General features: G+C 39.1%; 1 protein-coding gene and 1 long non-coding RNA gene across 2 annotated transcripts in view; one reads left to right on the top strand and one right to left on the bottom strand.

Moving 5' to 3' along the window:
* The window catches only part of TNS3 (tensin 3), a 511,962-nt gene that overhangs the window by 56,284 nt on the left and 442,121 nt on the right, over window positions 1–13,557 (top strand). The gene's annotated exons all lie outside the window — the stretch shown is intronic.
* On the bottom strand, window positions 2,406–7,420 carry LOC140497313 (uncharacterized). The gene is made up of 4 exons (XR_011964612.1): window positions 7,013–7,420; window positions 6,399–6,512; window positions 5,677–5,755; window positions 2,406–3,606 (listed from the first exon to the last, which is right to left on the bottom strand). It is a non-coding gene; the product is annotated as an uncharacterized lncRNA (long non-coding RNA).

Raw genomic sequence — 13,557 nt, 5'->3', positions numbered from 1 at the left:
CTTTTTTATAGCATTTTCAGATTTTAGAGGTGTAATGTTCACAATGATACTGAAAATTTCAAGTGTATCTCCTGAGGTTCTAACTGGCCCCACATTTTCAAAATAACTGAACTAATGAATACTAAAATTTCTACTCATTCACTACCCATTCTTTCTGTTCACTTACCATCTGTTCTGGAGCTGGATAGAACTTCAAATTTAGGATCATAGGATCCTACATTTCCATTTGGAAAACCCTTAGAGGGCTTTCCAGCAAGTTCTACCCCCTTCGTCTCATAGATGAGGAAACTGAGGCCCAGAGAAGTAACTTTCTGGTCCCAGAACAGCCTGGTGACTTGCATTATAGTCATTCATTGGTAGAAGGAGGAACAAACCAATATACAGTTACAGAGATGAGCAACCACATACCAAGTATTTTGCAAGGAATAAACCAACCTACTCTTCATTCCCTTGGTTATTGTTAATAAAGACATTTCCTAGATTTCTTAATGTTTCTGAACTCAATATCTTACTTATAACTCCTGGATTGGTCCTGGATCAGGAACATTCAAAGTTGGGGGGAAATTTTCCTACCTCATACCCTAGGAATAAGAAGTATGGAGTAGCATATATAGAGATGGGGTTGGAATCAGGAAGGCCCCTAGTAGAATCCTGACTTTCACATGTTTTGTTTTTGTGACTACCTAGTGACTCACCCTCATTTTTCACATCCATAAAATGGGAAAAATAGTGCTTTAGAGGTCTTCAAGCAGAGTATGGGTACCTTGCCAGGTATGTTACAGTAGAGATTCCTTTTTGTCTGTGAGTTGGCTTTGCTGGCCAGTGATGTCCCTTTCAACTCAAAATCTGTGATTCTGTGATACCTGTAGTACCTAATTCATGAGGTTATTGAGAGGCTGAAATGATGAAACTATGTAAGTGTTCTGCAAACTCTACAATATTACACAAATGTCAGTTGTTTCTGCTTTTGATCCGACATTAAAAGAATCTGTGGTTTTGGTATAATGTGAGGTCGCTGAGACTGACTGTAAAATATCCCTTCTCTTGACCTGTCAACAATGCCTGAAAGTCTACCATTAATGATGCATTCTTTGAGCAAAGATTATCCCTTATTAAAACTACAGATTACTTCTGGAAAGGAAAATATATTGAAGCTTCTTGGTCTCTTATCTGACTGAAAAGTACAGTTTAGAGTTATATAATCTTAGAGTTGCCAGGAACCTTAGAGGTCATTTGATCCAACCTCTCTGGGAAGCATAAATCTATTTATGATGTCCTTGATAAATGCTCATCTGCCTGCTTTAACACTTCCAATGATGAGTGACGTGGAACTTACCACTTGATGAGGCAGCCCATTCTATTTCAGGAGAGAGTTCTTCCTTATAAAGATTTCTTAAGATGAGGAAAGAAAGGCCAAGTATGGTCATTAATGTTTTAGAATGAAAAGGTATGAAAGGGGGTCTTTTAACCCACTACATAATTTTTCCCAGGATTGCTACAAAACTGATGTGTGAGCAATACTTATGGCTGCATCCTAAGGGTGTTACACTAATCAATTTTTAATTATGCATAGAGAGTAGGGGCAGAAGGTCAGGTAAAGAGCACTGGATTTGGCAATAAATGAGGGAGGAAAAAAAGGAAGGAATAAGCTTTTATGTAGGGCCTACTATGTGCCAAGCACTGTGCTAAGTGCTTTACAAATATTATCTTATTTGATTGTCACAACCTCCCTGTAGTATTCAAATTATGTGTTGCTATTTAAAAGCTACATGACACTGGGCAAGTCACTTAAATTCTCTGAGCCTCAGTTTCTCCAGCTGTAAAATAGAGTTGACCCAGATGACCTCTAAAGTACCTTTTAGCTAAGCCCTAACTAATATTGGATAGGTAGCTAGATGGTGCAGTGAATAGAGCACCTACACAGGGGGTCAGGAGGACTTCAGTTCAAATCTCACCTCAGACACTTGACACTCACTAGCTGTGTGACCTTGGGCAAGTCACTTAACCCCAATTACCTCATCCTGGGTCATCTCCAGTCATCCTGATGAATATCTGGTCACTGGATTCAAAGGGCTCTGGAGGAAAAGTGAGACTGGTGACCTACACAGCCCTCCCTCACTCAAAACAAAGTCAAGTGCAAGTCATGTCATTATTTCTCTGATGGCATGATCTTCTTTGGCAATGAAGGACGAACACACAACTAATATTAGATACCAAGGGCTTTGCTTCAGTCTGTGAACTTCAACTGGGTGAACTAGAATATATTCCTTTCCCTCAGCAGCCCGGCTTTTCTTGTAATTCTCTACCATGCCTTTTGTTTCTTCCTCTGATGCCTAACTGTTGCTTTATCCTCCAAGTCCCCATCCTGTCATACATCTTTCCTAAGACCCACCCTTTCCCCCCCGTGCAAACACAACTACCTCAAGCTAGGAAAGGCAGACCTAGGGACCCATTCCATTAAAATGCCCGAGACAGATCAATGGCCCCATGTCAAGCAGAGACATCAATATCTCTATGTATATCCCACCTACCACTGGGCTGAATTTGCTCTATATGATGGAATTCTAAGTTATGACTCTACTTTCAGTTAGAAATCCAAGAGTGGCAAAAAGTTTCAATGACTCCACCCCCTCCATCAAATATATTTATCAGAGTATATTTATCAGAATTTCCTTTGCCCACTAGAAACAGAACTGTAGTCAAGCTTGGCCAACAGTCTTGAAGGAATCTTGTTGATCTCAGTTTACCTGTTGAGAAGTTTTTGCCCCAGATCAATAGTCTCCAAAGTAGTCACTGTGGCCCTATAGGTGGTCATCCTGGTATGTTTCCAAAGGGACTATGGTCTGAGCCCAAGGAGTGTAGGATTAATTAATTGGAGGATGGGAAGATGGGTTGTGTTCCAGCCTTTCCACAAGAACTAATCAAGGAGACTATGCCTTCATCTCTTAATACTCTCCTGCCCTGGCCTCTCCTTCCCACTGGAAGCTCCCAACTTCCTGTCACTCTGAATAAAGAAATTGGTCCCTCAGAGCATCTATAACCAAATCATTCCCCAGGAATACACAACACCAACTGCACAGGAACCCAGGAAAAATACCCTCCTCTCCAACATACTTCTTACCTTTCGGATCACTTGTGGGTGACTTTGGCAGGCCCCCTTCCACTGTGATCTAGGCCAGTAACCAATGACCAAGGACTCCATTTTCATTTTGGCTAACATGAAGTGATGTACATAGAATGAGCAGCCCACGCAGGACTCGCTGATCTCGTTAATTTGACTTTCTCCCCCAAACCATCTTTCTTCTGCCCTTCTCTATTTCTTACAACTCCACTATTACCTAGTCACTTGGGTTCACAAACTTGTCATTTTTGACTCTTCACTGTCCCTCAATTCATATATTCAAGTAGCTGCCAAATCTTGCTGATTATATGTCCACAATGTCCCTCACATCTGTCCCCCTTCTCTGCACTCACACAGTCACCACCCTAGTCCAGGCTCTCATTACCTCTCACCTTGATGATCAAAGAAGCCTCTGAATTGGTTTCTCTGCCTCAAATCTCTCCACTCTCCAATCCAGCCTCCATTCAGCTGCCAAAATGGTCTTCCTAAAGAAGAGATGTGACCATGCTACTTCCCTACTCAAGAAACTCCAGTGGTGCCTCCCTAATGACTCAAAGATCAATTATTATTTCATCTTTATCTCATCATTTTTATTAGTAATTAGTAATAACTAAAGAGTAATTATTTTTCTTTTACCCAGGAACCCTGAGGGTCTACCCCTCCCACTTTAATTTTTTTTTTATTAAAGGGGCCATCCCTTGAGTAATTTAAAGAAGCCTATTCAATGAATGGGTATATCTCACTCAAACTGAGAATGTGATTAGACCTTAGCCTGAAAGAGCCAAGGTCTCACATTGCATCCTGGGCCATCTCCAGTCATCCTAATGAGTATCAGGCCACTGGACCCAGATGGCTCAGGAGGAGAAAGTGAGGCTAGTGACCTTGCACAGACCTCCCTCACTCAAATCAAAGTCATCTGCAAGTTATGTCATCATCTTGATGTCATGGTCCTCTTCAAGAAGGAAGGACAAATACCATGACAACGATGATATCATTTTAAATTCTATTTTCTTAGTTTTATAATGCACATAATTACTCATTAATTGCACTTGTAAATAATTTTTTAAACAAGTAAATACACACATTAAGAATGTGTGTTCAGTTCTTTTTTTACAGATAAGGGTGTACAATCAAAAAAGTTTGGTGACCACTGACCTAGATCATCTACCCTACCGAAAAGACTTTCAGAATGATCCCAAGTAATTGGATTAATTATGAAAATCAAGTCTTTTACAATCACAGCTTTGCAGCCCTTGAACACAAATACATGTAATGGTAACATAGAATTATTAGGGAATGTGAGAATCAGCTATTTCTTTCCTATTAAAATTGACCTAAAATACAAAAAAGATATTTCTCTGACAAGGAGTCAAACTAGGTAAGGAAACTGAAAATATAAATGATTCTGCCTCCTATGAATTGCCCACCATATCCTTAAGCTCATTTTCTATAGTTGTGTGATCACAAAGAGCAACACAATATTTTTCACAGGAGACCACACATTAATTTTTATATGTATAAATACCAAGTACAGAACAGTAGCTAATAGAGCTCCTTAGGGTATTAAAGTGAGATGATGAATGGAGACTTCAAGCCCTTGAAACCAGAAACACTCTTGGCTCTATTTGCAAACAATAACACTGTGTCATTATATTACTGCCCTTAGGGAACAGTGTTTTTCAGGCTTGAATAATTTGTAGGGTTTATTAGGGTTATTGTAGGCCTTGGGAAAATGTGGAAGAATTATAGATCAATCAAGGGCAACGTATTTCTGTGGAAACTGACATAGACTTTGGGGCAAAAGGGAAAGATTTTCATCACAGAATGATAGAGCTTAGATGTCATCTCATACAATCCCATCATTTTTTCAGATAGAGCTATTAAGGCTCAGAGAGGTTAATGACTTGACTAAGGTCACAAAGTTAGTGACTGAGCTAGTATTCAGCCCCAGGTCTTCTAACTCCAAATCTCATTTTCTTTTTATTTGACTCAACATCAGTACCACTTCCTACCAGAATTCCCCTAGATAGGTTGTCTCTTCCCATCCACAAATTGTGTTGCATTTATTTATCTATTTAAACAGCGAGGCCCATCCCAGTGATATGCTTGGAAATTAATTTTTTAAAGTCTCTCTAGAGGGAAAAATGTATATATGACACATAGTTAAGTTTAATCTCCATTATTAACATTTTCTCCACCATGTTCTTAAATCTAGTGTCAGGGGTAGGGAACTTGTGACCTTGAATGCAGCTGCAGGTTCACCACCCCTGGTCTAGACATTCAATAGGACAATAAATCAAGCACTGGAAATTAGTATTTGCTATTCTGAGGTGTAAATAAATGCTCACACTGAAATTTTTAAAAGATATGGGCTCGTTCCAGTACACTACTGCATCTCCCAATAGGTAAGCTTCTTGAAGATAGAAATTGTTATAGCCCTATTGCCTAGAGAAAACTTTGCACATAGTGGACATTTAATAATATTTGTTGAATTAACTTTAATGGAATCATCTCACCATTAAAAATGACTAGGCTATATATTTCATGAATCTCACCTGTAGGGCAGGGATTCCATCTTATACTTCTTTGTATGTCTCATGGTCAATCAGTCGGTCAATCAATAAATATGTAGCTCTGGAGATACAAAAAGAGGTAAATGACAGTCCCTGCTCTCAAAGAGCTCCCAATCTGAAGGGGGAGACAATAAGCAAGCATGTAGAAACAAGCCGTATACAGCATAAATAGGGAATAATCAATAAATGGAAGGCATTTGAATTAAGAGGGGTCAGGAAAGGCTTCCTATAGAAGAAAAGATTTTAGATGGGTCTTAAAGGAAGCCAGGGAAGCCAGTAGGCAGAAATGACAAGAAAGACCATTCCAAGCATTGGGACAACCAGAGAAAATACTCAGAGTCAAGGTATAGAGTGTCTTTTTTAAGGGATAGCAAGGAAGCCAGTGTTACTGCATCAAAGAGTACACGATAGAGAGTAAGGTGTAAGAAAAATGGAAGGACTTAGGCTATGAAGGACTTCAAACCCTAAAGACAGGATTTTAGATTTGATCCTAAAGACATTAATTGATTGAGTATGAGAGTGATATGGTTGGACTTGTTCTTTAGGAAAATCATTCTGATGACTGAATAGAGCTGGATTAGAAGAAATATTTGAGGCAGGCAGACCCACCAGCAGCTATTGCATTAGTCCAAGTGCGAAATGAGCAAAGTAAGAGATGAAATTAATTCAAATTAATTCAATTCAAAAATAAGAAATTAACTGACCTTGGCAACAAATTGAATATGGAGGGGTGTTGTTGAGAGACAGTGAGGAGTTGAGGATAACACCTAGAATAGCACTTGTCCCGGACTGAGGAACTGGGAAGATGGCATTGTTCTCTATAATAATAAGGAAGGTAGAAAGGGGAAAGATAATGAGTTCTATTTTGGATATGTTGAGTTTAAGATGTCTACCAGACCTCCAGCTTGAGATGTTTGAAAGGCAGTTGGAGATGTGAGATTGGAGGTTAGCAGAGAGGTTGGGGCATGAAACTTGGCACAGTGCCTTCACCATAGTAGGCACATGGTAAATAAAATGCTTACAAATGACGATGTTGATGAAGATGGTAGTCTCATGGGCCATAGATGTATTTACTTTGAATTTACTAATGATCTCTCCTGAAAATGGCAGAACGTACGTATACGCACATCATTTAATAACACAATAGCCCATAAATGCCTGCCAGTGTCCTCCTCTCACTATGGTTATCAGTTGATATCAATTAATCAGACTGAATTAGCTTTAAGAAAGGGGTATTTACTGAGGTGATATAACAAGAACAGTTGGTTCAAACACCCCCCACCCCACAAATGTGACACACTCTCACGTCAGTACTTACAGAGTCCAGAAGGAAGTGGGATCATAGTTAGGGCACATATATGTGACAGTGTCACAAGTGTGTGGCTGCAAGTCCTTTCCCCCACTTTATGGAATTTTCATGATATTCCTCTTAGACATAGTACAGCTTTTCTGCTGGGATCCTGGTAGAGCCTTGAATATGTCATTTTTCATTAAGCCTACTCAATCCTTGGTTCCTGTTGCAAACAATTCTGTCAGCAGTTCCAGCAATAATACTAGGACATTAAAGGGAAGTTCAAAACTTCAGCCCTCCAAAATTCACAAGGTCCTCCTCTGCTCAAGGGTGGTGAGGAAAAAGAGCCAGAGACCAAGTCCAAATGTGGGGCTCTGCTCCACCCCTCACCCCTCCCAAGCAGTTTCTTCTCTATGGTTTGGCAGGAGGCTTAGCTCCCTGACACTTAAATCCTGAATTAGAGGTAACTTACCCATTTTATACAATCCCCACAGAGCATGACCAAACCCGGCAACCAATCAGACTCTGCTTCCTTTGTACCATCACTCCATCGCTTGGAAAAGCTTTCAAGGACTTCTAAATTGTTCAGGGACTTTTTGCACATACTATAATTAAAGCTTTTGATTGATTCAATAGAGACAGTCTCATCTGATAAAGGTATCAGGGCTAAATGTGTGTGTGTGTTGGGAGGGTGTTAATTGATTGACTCAATTGACCATACATTTATAATTTTAAAAAGGTTTTAACTCTATTGATGAAAGAACAAGGAGTTCAAAGATGGATTGTTGTTGTTGAGGAATTTCAGTTGTGTCCAACTCTTTGTGATCCCATTTGGGTTTTTCTTGGCAAAGATACTAGAGCAGTTTGCTGTTTTCTTCTCCAGGTCATTTTACAGATGAGGAAACTGAGGCAAACAGGATTAAGTGACTTGCCCAGGGTCACATAGCTAATAAGTATCTGAGGTTGGATTTGAACTCAAGCCCTCCTGACTTCAGGGTCAGTGATTGTTCCACTGTACTCAGCTGCCCCTTCAAGGATGGTACATTACTGAAGTGGTTATCTATAAGGCCAAGATTATAAAGAAATAAAAGTGATGCTGAGATAGGGGTGATGGACTCCAGAACGTAGAAGGACAGAGGAGAAATTAACTTCTTTTACAGAATAGTGTAAATGAATATAGAAGAGTGTGGCATCTGAAGTCAGGAAGACCTGGATTTAACTCTTTTCTCTCTCACTTAATTAGTTGTGTGACCCTTACTTAGCAAGACACTTAAAGTCTCCTTGCCTCAGGTAACTCCTTATTTATGTACGAAGTCATATAATCATGTATTTAAAGCTATGAGAGATATGGAAGTCACTGAGTCCCATTTTTTCATTGTACACATGAGGAAACTGAGGCAGAGACAGTTTAAGTGGGCTGCCCCCATGAGTTATAATTGAATTGATAGGAGTTTCTATCCCTATAATTCCTCATCCTGATGATATGACATGTCCTTCACTATTCTTCTTAATTTATACTAAGCTCAATTGTTCCAACCTGCTTCAGTAGCACAAGTTCTAACAGTTCCTTCTAAACTTTGGTGCCCTCTGGCAAAGCTCAGATTACCCTGACCCAGCTATAATTATGAGGAAGCACATTCTGTATTTCACCTGCTAGAAGTGGGCTCAATAAATCCAAAAGAGTATAGTTCCTCACTGCTTTCCCTGCCTCAACCGCTGACTACATAGCAATTACCTTATTTATTTGTGGATAAAGAATAAACTAAGAAAACTCCAGATATTTTCCCTAGCATTTTTACTGTATACTTATTCAGGCATATAAAGATAGGTTTGCTAAAGTGAGGGCTCACACTGCGGAGAGTGCATGGATGTTTTTGGTTTTATGAACAGAAGTAAAACTTGATATTTTTAACTGACAGGAGGATGTGGACAAGTTTTCTCCTCATAAATATGTAGAAAAAATTGATGGTTGGCATCCTTATTGGTGTGGCTAAGGCTGAGGAGTTATGATATTCCTTTCTGTACTGCTCCAAACCCAATCTATCCCCCAACCCCAGCTGTGTTCTCTACTATCACCCCCATAGTTAGGAACCTGTGACGTGACTCTACGGTAGCCATAGGCAGACAGCTACCTGGGATACTCTGGGCTTCCCCCTCCCTTTTTTTTTGTGCTAAATACTTACCTATAATGGCAATGAAAATGTAGCAGGTAATAGCAGTCTCAAACTGTTTATTTTAAATAATATCTTCCATTTCATTTGGTCACTTTAACTTTGGTTAGTTATCACAAATAGGTATGTACTTTAAAGATGCATCAAAAGCGAATGAAGACTTTTCCCAGTACCTTAGGCATACTTATCCTTCTACCACTTCATTCTGGAGGGGTGAAGGAGGGGGGAAGTAAGCTCACAACTTAGCTCAGCTCCTATGTAACATGGGTCCCACCAAGTTCATGCCCAAACACAACATCTCTGCCAGAATAGTTCTCTTTTCAGCTTCCCCTGAGCTAGGGTCTCAAAGGTCCTCCTTTACGCCTTGGTTCGTTGATTTTGTACTGGCTTTACACCTGGACTCTGGAACCTGGGAGAACCAAGATACCACCTATATCTTTCAAACCTATAAGATCATGAAGACCCTACTTCCTTCACCTGGAACAGAAAAGAAGAAATGCAGAGGTCAAGGTCTTTCACTAGGCTATATAGTCTCAGAAGGGAAGAAGGTCCCAAGGACTTTGTCCTTACAACATGATCTCTCACAAGACATGGTCACTACAGTCATCAAGATCACCTAAGAGCAAATGAGGCAAAAGAAGAAGCAGCTGAAGTTGACAGGCCATTTTGAATGCCTCTGAGGTCTATCAAAGAGCTTTCTTTTCCACACAGGGTTTTGCCAACCCAGACTAATTACAGAATGCTCCAAGGTCTCTTCAAAGCCCTTCCATTGCAGGTCATCATGCTTCTCCCAGAAATAAGCTCCCCAGCCTCTACATATGGAGATACTATCTTAGTTGCTCTCCAAATGCATCAGATCCCCATTCCATTGGTAATCGAGGATTTTCATGTTATTTGGAGACACTTTGACTCTCTATGTATAGCAAAATGTGATTAGGATGGTTTCTTTTTCTTAGGAAGTTCTTCCTTGCATTCAACCAAAAATCTGCTTTCTTTTATCTTCCTTCTACCCTTTGGTTCTAGCACTCTGTATAACAGTACCCACAATGCTTGATTATAGCCTAAGCATTACCCTAGGTTAAAAAAAAAGTAAGGGTATAATTAATATTTATTTGGAAGAATTTAATTCTATTTCTGTTCTTAGTGGTCAACCTGAATAAGTCTAAACATTTTCCCATAAGGCAGTTATCATATTGCTATGCTCCAAGCTTTCCTTCTCTGGATTGGTGGGGAAAATACAATATGAGAGATAGAATCTTTAGTGGACTCAGAAAACCAAAGGAAGTCAATAGCATTTATTAAGCATTTAGTAGGTGAAAGATAGTGTGCTAAGTAAACACCGGGGACACAGATAAGGCTAAAAACAGTCTGTGCACTTGAGGAGCTCATATTCTAATGGGGGGAACAAAATGCAAACCACTAAATACATACAAGGTACATACAGGACAAAGTGGCCCTAATCACGGAAAAGGCTTCTAGAAGAAAGGAAGATTTTATCTGGAACCAGAAGCCAGAGAAGACAAGAGGCAGAAATGAGGAGAGAATTTCAGAATGAGGGACAGTTAGTGAAAATGCATGGTGTCAGCAGATCTACTGAAAAACACCAAGAAGACCAATGTCACTGGATTGTAGAGCCAGTAGAAGGGTGTAATCTGTAAGAATACTGTAAAATTGGGAAGGGGTCAAGTTATGAAGGGTTTCAAAAACCAAACTGAAAATTATTATCATGGATTCTACCTGATACCTGAAAGCCTACCATACCCAATAAGGCAGTAGCCACAGGACATAAGATGCCAGATGCAGAGGGGAAAAAGGAATTAAGACACTGACACCATATGACTTTGGGAGCCATCTTTGCTTTTGCTGGTATCCTGGCCAAGGTACATATTGGTATACCTTTGGGAGAAGTCTCCAGGGAAATCCCGCAATGTGACCACACTCTTCTGCAAACCCCAAAGACTCGCCAAGGTCTGAACTGGAAAATAACTTGAAAGACATGGCTCTACTGGAACAGTCATTTTCAGAAAACTAGCTAGGATACTCTAGGCCTCTTTTTTTTTTCTTTATGCTAAATAACTGCTTACCTCTAATGGAAATGAAAATGTAACTCAGGTAATGGCAGTTTCAAGCTGCTTGTTTTCAACAACAGATGACATTTAATGTTTCCAAACATTTATGCATAAATAAATCTTTTTTTATTTAATAATTTATTTAATAAAATTATAAATAAATTAAATTTATTTAATAATCTTTTGCTCCTTGTAATAGCCATATAAGGCAGATAACTCAGGTATTATTAGAGATGGGTGGTGACTCGCCCGCGAACATTGATATTTTAAGCGTTGGAGTTATGATTCAGACCTATGTTTCTTTTTCTTTCTCTCTAGTACTCTTTCACTATCCCAGGCTGCCCCTCTAAAAGAAGGAAATAAAGGAGAGTTTCCCCAGTGCTGTTCTCTTACCACTAATATAGGAATCCACATCCTCCCCTGCCTTCTTTTCTCCAAGATAAAGCTTCCAATTCCTTCAACTGCTTCTCATAACACATAGCGTCAAACCCCCTTCCCCTCTTCTCTTCTTCTGGATGTGCTGTTGTTTCTGAAATGTGGTTGTTCACCAAAACTGAATTTCGTGTTCATGGGCTGGTGAGTACAATGGCATGATCATTTCCTTCCTTCCAGACGTTTACTTCCATTAATATAGTTTAAGATTATAATTTTCTTTGGTATGTCACACAATTGACTCATCCTGAGGATGCAGTGATTTAAAAAGCCTAGATTTTTATTTTAACAAGTCTAAATTCCTCCATCCTGTATTGGGGGAGTTTCTTTATTGAACCTAAGCATAGGCCTTTACATTTATCCCTATCACATTTCATTTTGAGATTTGCACTTTTCTTTTGGAATTTTTTTATTCTGAACTTAATAACAAAGGCATTTTTACATTATATTAGAAAGAAAATAGGATTGCACATGAAGCTATGAAACTCTTAAATATAGATTGTTTTATTGTTAAATGTATAGTAAATTTAACATGCAACTTTGGAAACTATCCCACTTCTCTATGAGTCTTTCTAGTAATCTTTATGTGTTTAAAAATTTTCATCAATGACTCTTTTCTTTCTCTTTTCTCTTTCTTTTTATTTGGCAACCCCATCTGTGACTGCTCCATCTGTAACTTCCCTCTGCCTCCCACTTCCAAATGAAAAACAAGCTTTTTTTTTTTTTTAACAAATATGCGTAATTGATCAAAACAAATTCCCATGGTGGTCTGGCCTGAAAATATGAGACTTATTCTTCATCTTGACTCCTTCCTGTCTCTATCAGAAGGTGGGCAGTATGCTTCATCATTATCTCCTGGAATCAGTTGCACCAATGACAGTTCTCAGGTCTTTCAAAGTTAGTTTTACTTACATTATGAAGTCATACAAATTTTTCCAGGTTTCTCTGAAACCATCTTTTTTTATGATTTCTTACAGAGCAATAGCAGTCTATTACATTCTTACGTAATAATTTGTTCAGGCACTTCCCAAAGATGAATATTCCTTTGGTTTCTAATTCTTTGCTGCAGCTAAAAGGACCTGCTATAAATATTTTTGAGTCTATGAGTCTTTTTCTTCTCTCTTTGAACCGTAATTCTGGTATAGGTTTAGTAATGGCATAAATGGATCAATAAGTATGCACAGTTCAGTAAGTTTGGTGGAATACAGGAAGTAAGTTTGCTTTACAAATATTATCTCATTTCATCCTCACAAAAACCCTGGGAGATAGGTGCTAGTATTATCCCCATTTTACAGGTGAAGAAACTGAGGCAAACAAGTTCTAGTCTTACAAAACAGAACTCTGGACTTGGAGCCAGAGAAATCTTGAATCAAATCTTGCCTTGGACATATTGCTATGTGACCCTGGGCAAGTCAATTAAATTCACTCAGCCTCATTTTATTCACTTCTCATATGGAAGAGTTGGTCTCCAGGGTTTCTCAAATCCTTTCCAGCTCTAACTTGATGATCTTAGAATTCCAAGTTATGACTGCAATTAACTCCATGTATGACATTGAGCAAGTCGTTTCATCTCTCGGGGCTTCAGTTTCCTCATATTCAATAAATGAAGGGGATTGGACTGAATAATTTCGAAATGATGCTAAAACCCCAGCCCAGTCCTCTGAGGAAGCTTTAGTGTTACAGAATGATGGTTAGATACACCAAAGAAATGTGAGAACTTAGGACTCCAGGTACAAAAAAAAGGTAATAAATACTTAACCAGCCTTCTGGCTGTGTTGGATTTGGTTTTTTGGAAGCAGTCACTTTTCCCTTCAATTCTCTGGCACCTATTTATCATCCCTGAGCTCAACTGGCTGATATCTGTGGAAAAAACACACACTTGACAACCTTGGTTAAAACA

The sequence above is a fragment of the Notamacropus eugenii genome, chromosome 3 (genome assembly GCF_028372415.1).
Source record: "Notamacropus eugenii isolate mMacEug1 chromosome 3, mMacEug1.pri_v2, whole genome shotgun sequence".
Classification (NCBI taxonomy): domain Eukaryota; kingdom Metazoa; phylum Chordata; class Mammalia; order Diprotodontia; family Macropodidae; genus Notamacropus; species Notamacropus eugenii.
Note: the sequence above shows the minus strand (reverse complement) of the source record. Positions and strands in the feature narration are given on the sequence as shown.